At 40.5% G+C, this 13,365-nt stretch overlaps 1 protein-coding gene across 1 annotated transcript in view; it reads right to left on the bottom strand.

Annotated features, from left to right (window-relative positions):
- Positions 1-1,518: 1,518 nt before the first annotated feature.
- The window catches only part of LOC149012694 (uncharacterized), a 44,611-nt gene continuing 32,764 nt past the window's right edge, over positions 1,519-13,365 (bottom strand). Inside the window, exon 3 of the mRNA XM_089160040.1 lies at positions 1,519-2,208. The gene's annotated coding sequence lies outside the window, so the exon portion shown is untranslated. The remainder of the gene's footprint in view (positions 2,209-13,365) is intronic.

Genomic DNA, 13,365 nt, shown 5'->3' with positions numbered 1-13,365 from the left:
CGTACCGTGATATTTCCCTCTCCCCAAATGTTGAATCCTGGGTCCACCCCTTGAGACAAGTCTTATCAAAGTGAGAAGTTAGGCAGTTGCTTTTGGACTGATCAGTACTCCACCGGAGATGGTGATTAGGATCATGAAAAACATATGGGTTTGCAGTGATTGCCCTACTACCATGAAATATATTGCCAAAGTTTCTGGACGTGAGATAATCCTCAGAGATGTTTGTCGGTTTCACCACTTCAGAGATGGCAAGTGTTCTTGTGGTAACTACTGGTAAGAGTTAATCTTCTATAGTATTAGTTTTAGATTTAACAGCAGTGAGGTCACTGAGGTGGTGAATATCCCAAGTGAAAGTTATGAATTCTTGAATTACCAGAAAAAAATTTCTTCAGGTCAGAGATTTTTATTTTGTGAATGTAATTACAATTTGTGGTTGCATCAATTAACCGACCATGCATCAAAAGTTTTGGTTAATAAAATTTGATTTGCTTAAGATAGTTATTAAATTCCTCAATGAAAAGGAACCAATTCCTCTGTCTCATCATCGGGGCACGCTACCCCAAGAGGTAACTAAGAAGGCAGAATAATGGAAAGGAAGAACCCAATAACCATTTCCTTGCAGCCTTGCAGGAGATAAATTTGTGTTCAGTGATTTACTTTTTCAGTTCTAATGTTAAGCTTATACCAACCTTAATGTATTTAGCTGCTCATGTATGTATCACCGAGTCCTCCAACATGATGAGACACTGGTTGAAAATCTCACCAGACACCATTACTAGTTCAATTGTAAGAGACATGCATGGCAGTAATTTTCGAAGATCTATGCAAAAGCAACTTACCATTGCGTCCTTCACTGAAGATGGGGCTAGTTTCAGATTGAAGTCCTAGGTTGATGAAGTGGCTCTGAAACTAACACATTTGAACTGCTAGAACCTTGGAAGTGCAGAAGAGGTACTCTAAATGCTTATTTGCTTAGATCTTTCAGAGGAGAAAGTCAATTGCACTAAAATTTTCTGCATGGATCCCCTGGTTGTTTGGGTGAGCTTATCAGGTTGTCCATCAAGACCAGGAACAATGTGGTCTTGTTGCTGCATCCAAGGAGACTAATAGCTATTTGGTCCGCCGTCTTGTTGTTTCTTCAGCCGGTGGTGAACCGGTGGTATGTTAGTTCAGATTATGGGACTTCACAATGGCAAAATCTGTGTCTCCGTGAGCTCAAGAGTTAGTAAACAAACTCCTACTGCTTCCTGTTAAATCTTGATTCATCACGGGTAGGTGTCTCTCTTTTATTTTCCTTTGGTACAGAGGACATATAGAAGCAAGTGTAAGGAAAAACAAAGCAATTTTCAAAAACACCCATGTAACCAAGATTCGAACAGTCAACATCCCTTAATCAAAAACCTCAAATAACATCCTCTGGAACTCAATAAAGAAGAAATCAAGAGCATGGAAAGGACATCATCTCTACCACAATCAACACATCTTGTTGAAAGAAAAAAAAAAAAAAAAAAAAAAAAAAAAAAAAAACCAATTGGTTAATGCCACAGGTGCAGCTAGAGCGACACAGAGACTTACTTTTCCTTGAGAAGGATGGAGGGCATGATAGAAACATGAAGGCTTTCTTTGAAAAATAATTGTGATTACTAATGTATCAAGTTGAAAGGGTACTTCTTTCATATGAAAAAATATATCAAACTGTAATAAATTATTATGAACGAAATTGACTGTGTATGCTAGAGGTAATGCCACATGATAACACTCTGTAATCATCTCTACTCCCTCCATTGGAGAGAGAGAGAAAATGCTAGCATACTAGAAAATTTGCCAAAACAAACAAGCCAAAGGTACAATACTAAACTACTGCCGAACAGGTGTAATCAGTCAGTAGCTTCGTACACAAAGTAGAGTTATCAACATAGAACACACTCCAGCTTCCCCTATTTACAATAGACAAAAGTTGGGAAATGAGATCATAAGGCCATGGTCTGGTAGGACTAGGGATTGGAGTGGGTAATAAGCTACAATTAGTTAAAACAGTACCAGAGGTGATGGAGCAAAGTCTGTGGCTAACTGCTACAGATAGGCATTCTAGTGCTGCATGTAGTAGATTTAAGCCATGCACCGACCCTTGCTTGTGCAGCGTAACAGCAAATTTATATACAAGACAAAAGGACCATCAACATTGCTTCAGATGAACATCAGGCTTCCCTGCAAGCCAAAGAGAAGCAACATTAGTATAAGGCCATTCAATGGAATCAAGAGATACAGCTGATAGGGAGTTGTTGATGGATTCAATGTCATTTGAACACTTAATTGAAGATGACTGATAAGCCCCTAGTCACTAAGGTATATATACCTGTAACAAGTGGAAGGGCAGTAGAGGATCAAGTTTAGCTGTGTCTATTGGGGGACAAGGGCAAGTGAGAGGACAGGTGGCAGTGTAGAATTGGTGAACAACCTCAACCTTGCTAGCACAGAAAGTGGTACTTTTCACAGGTTGTGGCTTACATGGATAGGGAGTTAGTCAGAAGAACTACAGGAATTATTTGAAGGGAAGGGAAGAATGCAGAGGCAAGGAAGAATTCAGTAAAGAGGAGAAGAGGTGCTGCTGGGGGAGAGTTCTACTGTCGGGTAAGGTGTAGGTTTTGGTTATCTATTGATTGAATCGATGTACTGAGGTATGGATCCAATGAACTTTATTGAGTAGTGTTGCTGCATTTTACTTTCGAATCGATTAACTGATGAATGAATAGGTAGATGAATAAATCAGTTCTTTCTCTGTTCTATTGTCTGTGCATGACTGCGTTGTGTTGTGTTGAGTACTTTGAGTAGTTCAGCTGAGTAAAGGTAAGGGGTTTTATCATCTGGTATCAGAGCTCGACAATCCTAGGGTATGGCCAGAAACAGGATGGATGGCAGAGTGGAAGATTGAGAATGTGGGGAAAGAGCTGCAGGGACAGTTGAGTGCGAAGGACTCTAAACTCGATTCCTTAGCCCAACACACAGAGAAGGAAGAGAAAAGTGATGAGGAGTTTTAGGAGTGAATTACGTGCGTGCCTGCTGTGAGGGAGGTCGACTGAAGGGGAGACTCATTCTCCAGAGGTGACGGTAGGGATAACTCCAGGAGATCAGTGTCTGATTGGAGAGAATGGCTCGCACTGGGGTGGTTTGGGGGAAATCAGCCTTGAAGAGGAATCAGGGAACTGCTGGGAATTCCAATCACAATACATGGGAGAGGATCCATCGGGTTGGATTACTAGAGCTGAGAGGTACTTCTCCATATACGGAGTACAAGGTGAAGGGAGGCTAAGTGCCACAACAATCTGCTTCCACAGCACAGCTTTGGTGGTTGCGATTCAGGGAGGTACAGGGGCCTATGGGGTCGTGGGAGGAGTTGAAGAGGGAGATGTTGGAAATATGTTACATGGGCAATCATATAAGACAAATAAACTGGAATAATAAAATCAAGTTACAAGTACAAGGACTTATCTTGTTTCAAATGGGATGAAATGATCTCCTTGTCAAAAGCTTAGTTATGCACATCCTTCTGGTTATACACGAACAAGAATTGGCGGAGTCGAGACAGCCGGTCGTGACAACACTTTCTTTAAGGTACTTAAATGCTCCGAATAGTGCACACGAGTTCTAAGTGTGTTTTTATCCCCAAGATCAATCAACCCCACCATCATAGACGGTGCACTCTGTAATTGATGGACTAAGGGATCTGTAAAGCTACACGCACCAATCCATTTTGATAGCACAGGTTATCCGTGAAGGGTACTGGTTGAAACCTATATACATAGATGATCTGTTGGAGACCAAAGGGGGTAAACCAGATGAACTACAAAAGCTATTGGATGAGTTTGGAAACTAATTTGCTGAACCAGTGGACTTACCACTGAGGATACCTCTTGACCATGGAATTTGACTAGTAGAGGGAAATCAACCACCAAACATCCAGCCATACCGCTACCCTCACTCCCAAAAGAATGAGGTGGAGCGATTGGTAGGAGAGATGTTAGCCGTAGATTGATAAGGCCAAGCATGAGCCCTATTCTAGTCCAGTGTTGTTGGCTAGAAAGAAGGATGGAGGTTGGCGGTTTTGAGTTGACTATAGAGCACTTAACAAACTGACTATTCCTGATGCGTTTCCTATACCAGCTTCTTGATGAGCTAGGGGGCACCAAGGTGTTTAGCAAGCTCGATTTGAAGTCCAGATATCATCGGATCCGGCTGGCTGAAGAGGAGTGGAGAAGACTGCCTTTTGAACTCATAATGGGCATTACAAATTTCTCGTAATGCCATTCGGCATCTCTAATGCACCAGCAACATTCCAGGCTCTATGAATGAGGTATTTGGGATCATTTATGAAAGTTTATATTAGTTTTCTTTGACGATATCTTGGTGTTCAGCAGCACTATGGAGGACCATCTAACTCATCTAAAAACCACTTTCACCTTGCTGTCCCAACACTGTTTGGTGGTAAACCACAAGAAGTGCCTGTTCACAGTGACTGAGTTGGAGTATTTAGGGCATATAATATCTGCAAATGGAGTGGCAGCAGACCCAAAGAAGATCAGCATGGTTGAATGACCACAGCCCAAGAACATCAGAGTACTCAGAGGTTTCTTGGGCCCGATATGAAGAAGGAAGCCTTCACTTGGAATGAAATAGCACAGCAGTCGTCGTATCTTTAAAAACAGCCATGACTATGGTACCTATGTTGGGCATGCCTGATTTTTTGAAGCTGTTTGTAGTAGAGACTGGCATCTGGCATTGGATTGGGGACTGTTTTGATGCAAGAAGGACATCCAATTGCTTTTTGGAGTCAAGCCTTGTCCGCCCGTGTTCAAACAAAGTTGATACATAAGGAGTTAATGGCAATAGTCCTTGCTGTCCAGAAGTGGCGACATTACTTATTGGGACAGCACTTCAAAGTGATGACAGACTAGCAAAGTTTAAGTTATCTCTTCAATCAAAAGATAGTCACCGAGGGCCAGAAAAAATGAGTGCTGAAGCTGTTGGGTTATAATTTTGAAATCCTCCATTGGCTGGGAAATGAGAATAAGGCTGTGAATGCTTCTTTCAAGATACAACAACAACAACAAGGCCTGTCCCAACTAAATAGGGTCAGCTACGTGGTTCTTGCCTTCCAATAAGATCTATTTGAGGCCATGTTAGTTACAAGGCCTAAGCTTTGCATATCCTTTCTCACTACTTCTCTTAAGGTTATCTTAGGTCTTCCCCTAGCTCTTCTAGTTCCTTCAATCTGTATTATATCACTTTTCCGTACAGGGGCATTTATAGGTCTCCGTTGAACGTGGCGTGTGCCACCTTAAATGGCTTTTTTTGAAGTTTATTACTTATGGGAGCAACTCCCAGACCAACTCTAATATGATCATTCATTGTCTTATCCTTCCTAGTTTTGCCACTCATCTAATCTTAGCATCTTCATTTTTACTACACTAAATTTATCTATATGATTCTTTTAAACAGCCCAACACTCTGCACCGCACATTATAGTTGGTCGAACGACGGTCCTATAAGATTTTCCTTTAAGTTTTTATGAAATACGTGGATCACGCAAGACCCCCTATGTTGGATTCTATTAGGAGTCTAATAAGAGTTTGTATAGGAGTTAAATTAGAGTTTGCATTCATGTAAACTTCTATTCCTTGTAATATTCTACTTTCCACTTATTTATAAATAGAGGGCTTGAGATCATTGATCTAATAAGCCATTCTGCCAAACATTGTATTTCAACATGGCATCAGAGCCTAAATTCGATTTGGGAAGCGACCTACCTTCTTCTTCTTCTGATTTTTTTTCAAACCCATCGCCAATCTTCAGTTCTAGGCAATTTTTCAGTACCATCTTGGTCGCCAACTGAAACAGAAAAAAAAAGAAGAAGAAAGAAGAAGACAACGATTTAGTTCCGTAACTGAAACAGAAAAAAAGAAAAAAAGAAAGAAGAAGACAACGATTCTGTTCCGTCTCGATTCAATGAATAAGAACAGAAAACAGAGGAAAGAAGAAGAGAAGAAGAGAAGAAGAAATCAGCAACTTCCGCTGCTTCTGCAACAACTTCAGCTTCAGCTCCTGCAATTTTTTCTGATCTGATTCTTCATCTGAAGCCTGCGATTCTGAAGCTTGGTTAATCATCTGAAACCTTCGATTGGGATTCTGCTATTAAGGTTCTTCGACTAGGGCTGTTCTCCTTAAGCCTGCGATTGAGAAATCGACTCTTCATCTGAGGTAATTCGATTAGCCCAAATAAAATACATATTTGAGGGTTATTTTGGTAAATTTGCTTTACAGGGACTTATATGTAAATTTGTATAAGTTCTGAGATTTATTTGCAAATTCCGTTTTTTCAAGGACATATTTGTCATTACTGGAAAAAAAAAAAAAAAAAAAAAAAGAGGTAGATCTGTATGGGTTGTTTGGCTATTGCATTCTGCGACATTTCTGTTACTTCGAAAGGGTGAAGACTGAAGAACTGCAGATAATTTTGTCAACATGACAACTATTGAAGGTACAGCCTTGACCACTGCTTCCTCTACTACCCATACCAACACCTACCTTGCTACTTTAGGTAAAACCTTTACAAGCTTTCAAGCTTCTTCAGTTTCTACTCCTTGGATCATTGATACGGGAGCTACAGATCATATGACAGGTTTATCCTCCTCTTTCTCATAATATTCTCCAACTTCTGGAAAGGATAAAGTTCGAATTGCTGATGGATCCTATTCTTCCATTGCTGGAAAAGGGACCATTCAGCATTCTCCATCACTTTCTTTGTCTAAAGTTTTACATGTTCCCTCTTTCTCTATTAACTTGCTCTCTATCAGTAGTCTTACACATGACTTGAATTGTAAAGTAACTTTTTTCCCATCTTACTGTGTCTTCCAGGATCTGGTCACGGGGAAGGAGATTGGACGTGGTAAACTAGACAATGGACTTTATTTGCTTGAGCCGATTGGAGAATCTACGTCTACTTTGACTACATCTTCTAATCTGGTCCATTCGGTAATATCAGACCTTCATCAGTGGCACTGTAGGCTAGGTCACCCCCCTCTAGGAACTCTTAAGAAAATATTTTCTGATTTGGTTTCTTCTTATAATGAAAATAATTTTTTTTGTGAAGCTTGCATTTTTGCAAAACAAACTCGTTCTACTTATTTACCTTCTCTTCATAATAGAAAACCTATTCCTTTTATGCTAATTCATACTGATGTGTGGGGTCCTTGCCGACGTGTGTCTATTACTCGCCATAGGTACTTTGTTACTTTTATTGATTGTCACTCTCGTTCTACATGCATTTATCTTTTAAAACAAAAAAATAAGGTTTTCCGATGTTTTCGTGACTTTCATAATATGATTAAAACTCAGTTCAATGCCACTGTGAAGATCCTTCGCAGTGACAATGGCACAGAGTATATTGATGGTGAATTTCAAAGATATCTCTCTGATTCTGGCATAATACATTAGACCAGTTGCGTTGATACGGCTGCCCAAAATGGGTTGCCGAAAGGAAGAATCGGCATCTCTTAGAGATCGTTACATTATGATTTTTATGAATGTCCCTGACAAATACTGGAGTGACACTATTCTCACTGCTACTTACCTTATGAATAGGATGCCCAGTAGGATACTTGGTTTTAAATGTCCTAATGAGATTCTTTAGGGAGCCTCTTCTTTTGTTATTCCCCCAAAGATTTTTGGATGTGTGTGTAATGCCAGAATCACAGCCCACTAGAGTAAGCTAGCTCCCCGCGGCCTACGCTGCATATTTTTGGGGTATTCTGCTACTCAGAAAGGATACAAATGTTATCATCCTCCTTCCAGGAAAACCATTGTATCCATGGATGTAATTTTTAATGAGTCTTGCCCTTACTATACACCTCTCCAGGGGGAGAGTCCTAGAGGAGAGGTGTTCTTTCCGACTCTAGATCTTCCTATCACACACCAACACAACTTAAGAGTCCCAGAAGAGTTTCCTGCCCAGGGGGAGACTTCAGCCAGTATACCTGAGGACTCTAATCCTCCCGCTTCGATTTCTGAACCATGTGAAGAACCTAGCCAGGGGGAGACCACTCCTGTGAGACACACTGTTGGGGTCTTTCAAAACCAGATTGACCAGAATAAGGAGGTGAAGACTTATCAGAGGAAGAAATACAACCGGCTAAAGCAGGTGGAGAAAGGTGATACGTTACCACTTCAGTCTCCTGCTCCAGAATCAGATTCTACTGAGGTATCTTCTTCCAATCTTCCTATTGCTGTTAGAAAAGGGGTCAAATCTTGTACTCAACATCCCATAGCTAAATATGTTTCTTATAACTCTTTGTCTGACTCCTACCGTGCTTTTATATCCTCTCTGTCATCTATATCTGTTCCTAAAAGTTGGCAGGAAACTATGGTAGAGGAAATGCAGGCAATGAAGAAAAATGACACTTGGGAGTTGATTACACTCCTCCAGGAAAAAAACCAGTGGGCTGCAAATGGGTATTTGTGGTTAAACAAAATATATGGATCAGTTAACAAGTTGAAAGCTAGACTAGTTGCAAAGGGGTTTACCCAGACCTATGGGATTGATTATCAGGAGACCTTTGCCCCTGTTGCGAAACTAAATACTTGTCGGAGTTACGTTGTCCGTAGTTTGTGAACAAACACTGGAACTTGCACCAACTAGACGTAAAGAATGCCTTCTTACATGGGGAGTTAGCAGAAGAGGTCTATATGGAAATCCCACATGGTTTTTCCGATGACAATACTGCAGGGAAAGTCTGTCGGTTAAAGAGGTCAATATATGGGTTAAAACAGTCTCCTAGATGATGGTTTGGACGCCTTCTGAAGGCAATGACTTCTATTGGGTACAAGCAAAGCAATGCTGATCATACACTATTTGTCAAGAAGTCAGGTACTAACATCACACTTCTCATTGTTTATGTAGACGATATTGTCATCACGGGGAATGATGGTGAAGAAATTCAAAAGTCGAAAGACTTTCTTGGCGAGAGAATTTGAAATTAAAGATCTAGGGAAGTTACAGTATTTCTTAGGGATTGAGATGGCTCGATTAAATAAAGGTATATTCCTATCCCAAAGAAAGTATGTCCTAGATCTATTATCAGAAGTGAGAATGTTGGGGTGCAAAGCAGTTGATACCTCTATTAAAGCTAGAGCTAAACTTAAAGAAAAAGAGGGAGAACCAATGGACAAAGGAAGATACCAAAGGCTGGTAGGGAAGCTTATTTACTTGTCCCACACCAAGCCAGACATCGCTTATGCTGTAGGGATAGTGAGCCAATTCATGCATGATCCATATTTAGCTCATATGAAGGTCTGTTACCAGAATACTACAAGTTTTGAAGGGAACTCCTGGAAAAGGAGTACTTCTATCACCCACCGATAATCTAAAAGAGAAGCATACACTGATGCAGACTGGGCTGGATCTCCAAACAGGAAGTCAATTTCAGGTTACTGTACCTTTGTTGGAGGTAATCTAGTTACTTGGAGAAGTAAGAAACAGAATGTGGTAGCTTTATCTAGTACCGAAGCTGAATATAAAGCTATGGTTCGTGGAGTTTGTGAGCTACTATGGTTGAAAGGCTTGCTGCAAGATATTGGAGTTCAAGTTCCAAACCCTATGATGTTATATTGTGACAACAAGTCTGCTATTAGTATTGCTAATAATCCAGTGCAACATGATCGAACTAAACACATTGAAATTCACAAGTTTTTTGTCAAAGGAAAGTTGGAACAAGGGCTTATCTGCATGCCTTTTGTAAGATCTGGAGACCAAGTAGCAGATGTTTTCACTAAGGGTTTGAAAGAAAGAGATTTCCTTCCTATTGTAGGCAAGTTGGGCATGACTAATATCTATGCCTCAACTTGAGGGGGAGTGTTGGATTCTATTAGGAATCTAATAAGAGTTTGTATAGGAGTTAAATTAGAGTTTGCATTCATGTAAACTTCTATTCCTTGTAATATTCTACTTTCCACTTATTTATAATAGAGGGCTTGAGATCATTGATCTAATAAGCCATTCTGCCAATCATTGTATTTCAACACCCTACTCACATCTCCACTTTATCCATCTCATTTTAATTCTTCGAGAAAAATCATCCTCTATATCACTTCTTTTATTTATTATTAAACCTAGGTACCTAAAACAATCACTTTGAGGAATTCCTTATCGTCAAGTGTTGGTAAAACTCTATATATCTCTATTCGATAATAGAAGGAGAAAGATTCTTACCTTGATTCGCTTTCCCAAATATAGAATTACCGCAGCGGAAGTTAATTTGGATCCACGTCCTCGTTCCTCCACGAACTTTTCACCGGTTTGATTCCATAATCACGAGGAGAGGGAATGTTTCCACAACCCAAATGCTTTGTGGATGGAAGAAAGCGGAGACCAAGACTAAGGAGAACAAACTTCATGAAGCTTCTCCTTCCTAAGTTTTCTTGGAGAGAGAGAGAGAGCCACCTTTCTAGAAAATCTCACGTACAAATAATGTGATCACCCAAGTGATGCGGTGATTACCAAAATATATAACCCTATATTTTGTAACCGCCCAAAAGTGAGTTTTCAATTTTTCCCTTGGGCATATTATAATTAATAAAACCCAACATCTCCCACTTGCACAAGGGCAAGTGTTAATTTCTCTGTCACAGTGTGTCCCAGACATGGTGGGAGATCTTGCGTGTCCCGAGATATCTCGTTTTTCTAACACAGATCATGTATATCCTAGATATCACATTCGATCTCTCTATCTCCAATGTGTCTCTAGACACACAATCTCATATCCCTTTTTGTAGATTTCAGCCATATTTTGAACTACTCTTAGCACATCTACAACATCAAAGAAAGCTCAATCATCATTTACTTGTCTTATGAACTTACGTGTTAATGACTTATATAAAACTTACGGTGGTTGTATACTTTTATCATTCTATTCTTGACAGGTTGATCCACATTGATGTTATCTTGATGACATTTAAGTTATTTGATGGATTGTGATACACATGATTTTCATTTATATGCCTTAAGGTTTTATATTACATGTTATATAACCTTACATTCCCTAATCCTACAGCATTAATGGTTTTATATTATATGTTATATAACCTTGCTCTAATCCTACAGCATTTCGGTTTCCAATATGGGTAGACTTAGAAATCATCTTAGGGCTGTTTTCTCACAAATCCAAGGCCACTAGAAAACACATCAAATAGGCATTAGTATCCACACGGGCCTACATCCACAAGTCATCTGCATGGTGTGCGACCGAGTGAACCCCCCCGCGCGGCCCCCCCCCCCCCCCCCCCCCGCGGGCGGCGGGCGCCCCCCCCCCGCGAGACACACCAAATAGCTTGTATACCACGGTGTCCTAGGTTTATTCAAACTCACCAGACTAAAGGTATCTTGATCCCTCTGAGAGATCACCTTCTTGTCCTTAAAATGTTCAGCACTGTAACACATACAGTTGGCGCTAGCAAACACTTTTAGGGTGCAGTTGAATTAAACCGTTCCTTTCACCCCAGACCATCACTACACTTGGGATTGACTCATTTCCCGGTAATGCCCCTTTAGGTCAAATAAATCATGACCATAGGTAACACCCCAAAGTAGCCACATCAACCCTTCGTTTAATGATGTCGTCGAAAGTCACTAATAACACTATTGGACCATAAGGTCCAGGACTCACCCAATAAAAGGAGCAGGGATTCATCCTCTCATTTCCAATGATCGTTAAGCACATAGTATGATATACGTGATATGGTGGAGCATTCTATACACAATAAAACATATGTCTCTCTCAACAGCATACAGGTCTTGGTCTAGTTGCAACCTCTTGTGCCTAACTCGAGTCCCTTTATTGTCGCCACCCTAGCACCACATAAAGTACTCACACCTGGCTTCTATAGGCAACATAAATAGTGGGAACATTCATGTCAATTCTCTTCACAATAGAGCAACTCATCTTGATTCCAAATCAAGGCGACAACATGATTATGAATTGACCTACACAAGGTCATTCACAATCCGTCTCATTTCTGCTCGACTCCAAGGTGCCAGAGGCGAATGCTCGTGTAAGTGAGCCATTCTCTTACCTATTAACATATCACGTTTTATACTAGAAGAATACAATCACACAGAAAGTGAAAAAATAAATGTTGGAATGAACTCATATTACTCAATAATAAGAAAGTTCTAGTACAAAACTAAGTCACAATCTATGCAAGCCCAAGGATTTTACATGAGAAATAAAAACATCCTTGGCTATAGGTTTGGTAAGAGGGTCAGCTACCATCTAACTAGTAGATATGTGCTTAAGTACAACTTGCTTCCTTGCTATAATGTCTTTAACAAAATAATATCTTAACTATATATGTTTGGTCCTCCCATGATACTTGGGGTCCTTGACATAGCTAAGAGCTGCCGTCTTATCACAGAAGACAAGGGCAGGCTCTTTGGATGTCAACACACCGGTATATCATAGAAATCTCAACCAAACAGCCTCTTGAACCGAAGCTGAGCATGCCACATGCTCTGCTTCCATGGTCGAGAGTGATATACAAGTTTGCTTCTTGCTACACCACGAAATGGCCCCGCCATTCAACAAGAAAACATATCCAGAGGTTGATTTGCGCTCATCAATGTCTCCAGCCCAGTCAACATCACTATAGCCAACTAACCACAAATCCAATTATTGGTAACACATCATGTAGTTACTCGTTCCTCTGAGATATCTCAATATCCTCATGACTGCTTTCCAGTGCTCTATGCCTGGGTTTGATTGGTACCGACTAACCAAACCCACTGCATAACAAATATCCGGCCTAGTACACATCATAGCGTACATAAGGCTACCCACTGCACTGGAATATAAAACTCTTTCCATCTTGGTTTTCTCCTTTGGAGTCTTAGGACCTGATCCGTCCAAAATCTATTTAACCCTCCGATTGCTTGATGATGACCTGCAAAACAATCGTCAAATGTGGCCCGATTGTGGGGGTCAGGAGTCCACCTCCGAAGGCTAAGTCAGTTGATGAACTAATCACAAAGGCTCTGGCTTGAGTACGAGTAGAAGTATGAATACGAATATTGAGAATACGATTCAGTTACCTTCCTTGTACGTAAGTTATGTCTTACATAGTGTTTACCTTCTAATCTCCTTCGTTGGATTTATTCGAGCCTTCTTCGGGTGACCGTCCGATCTTAACGATTAGATCCGTTGGTGGGCTAGTGGATAACTTCCCCTGCTAGCACGATCATAGTGCTGCAGTTATCCGAGTAAGCACGATCGTTTGCTCCCGTAAGTGTCGTTAACCGTCTCCTTGACGAGTCATTCACTC

The sequence above is a fragment of the Hakea prostrata genome, chromosome 6 (genome assembly GCF_041222555.1).
Source record: "Hakea prostrata isolate BN-2017 chromosome 6, UWA_Hpros_2, whole genome shotgun sequence".
NCBI lineage: Eukaryota > Viridiplantae > Streptophyta > Magnoliopsida > Proteales > Proteaceae > Hakea > Hakea prostrata.
This window is presented reverse-complemented; position numbering and strand designations above follow the sequence as displayed.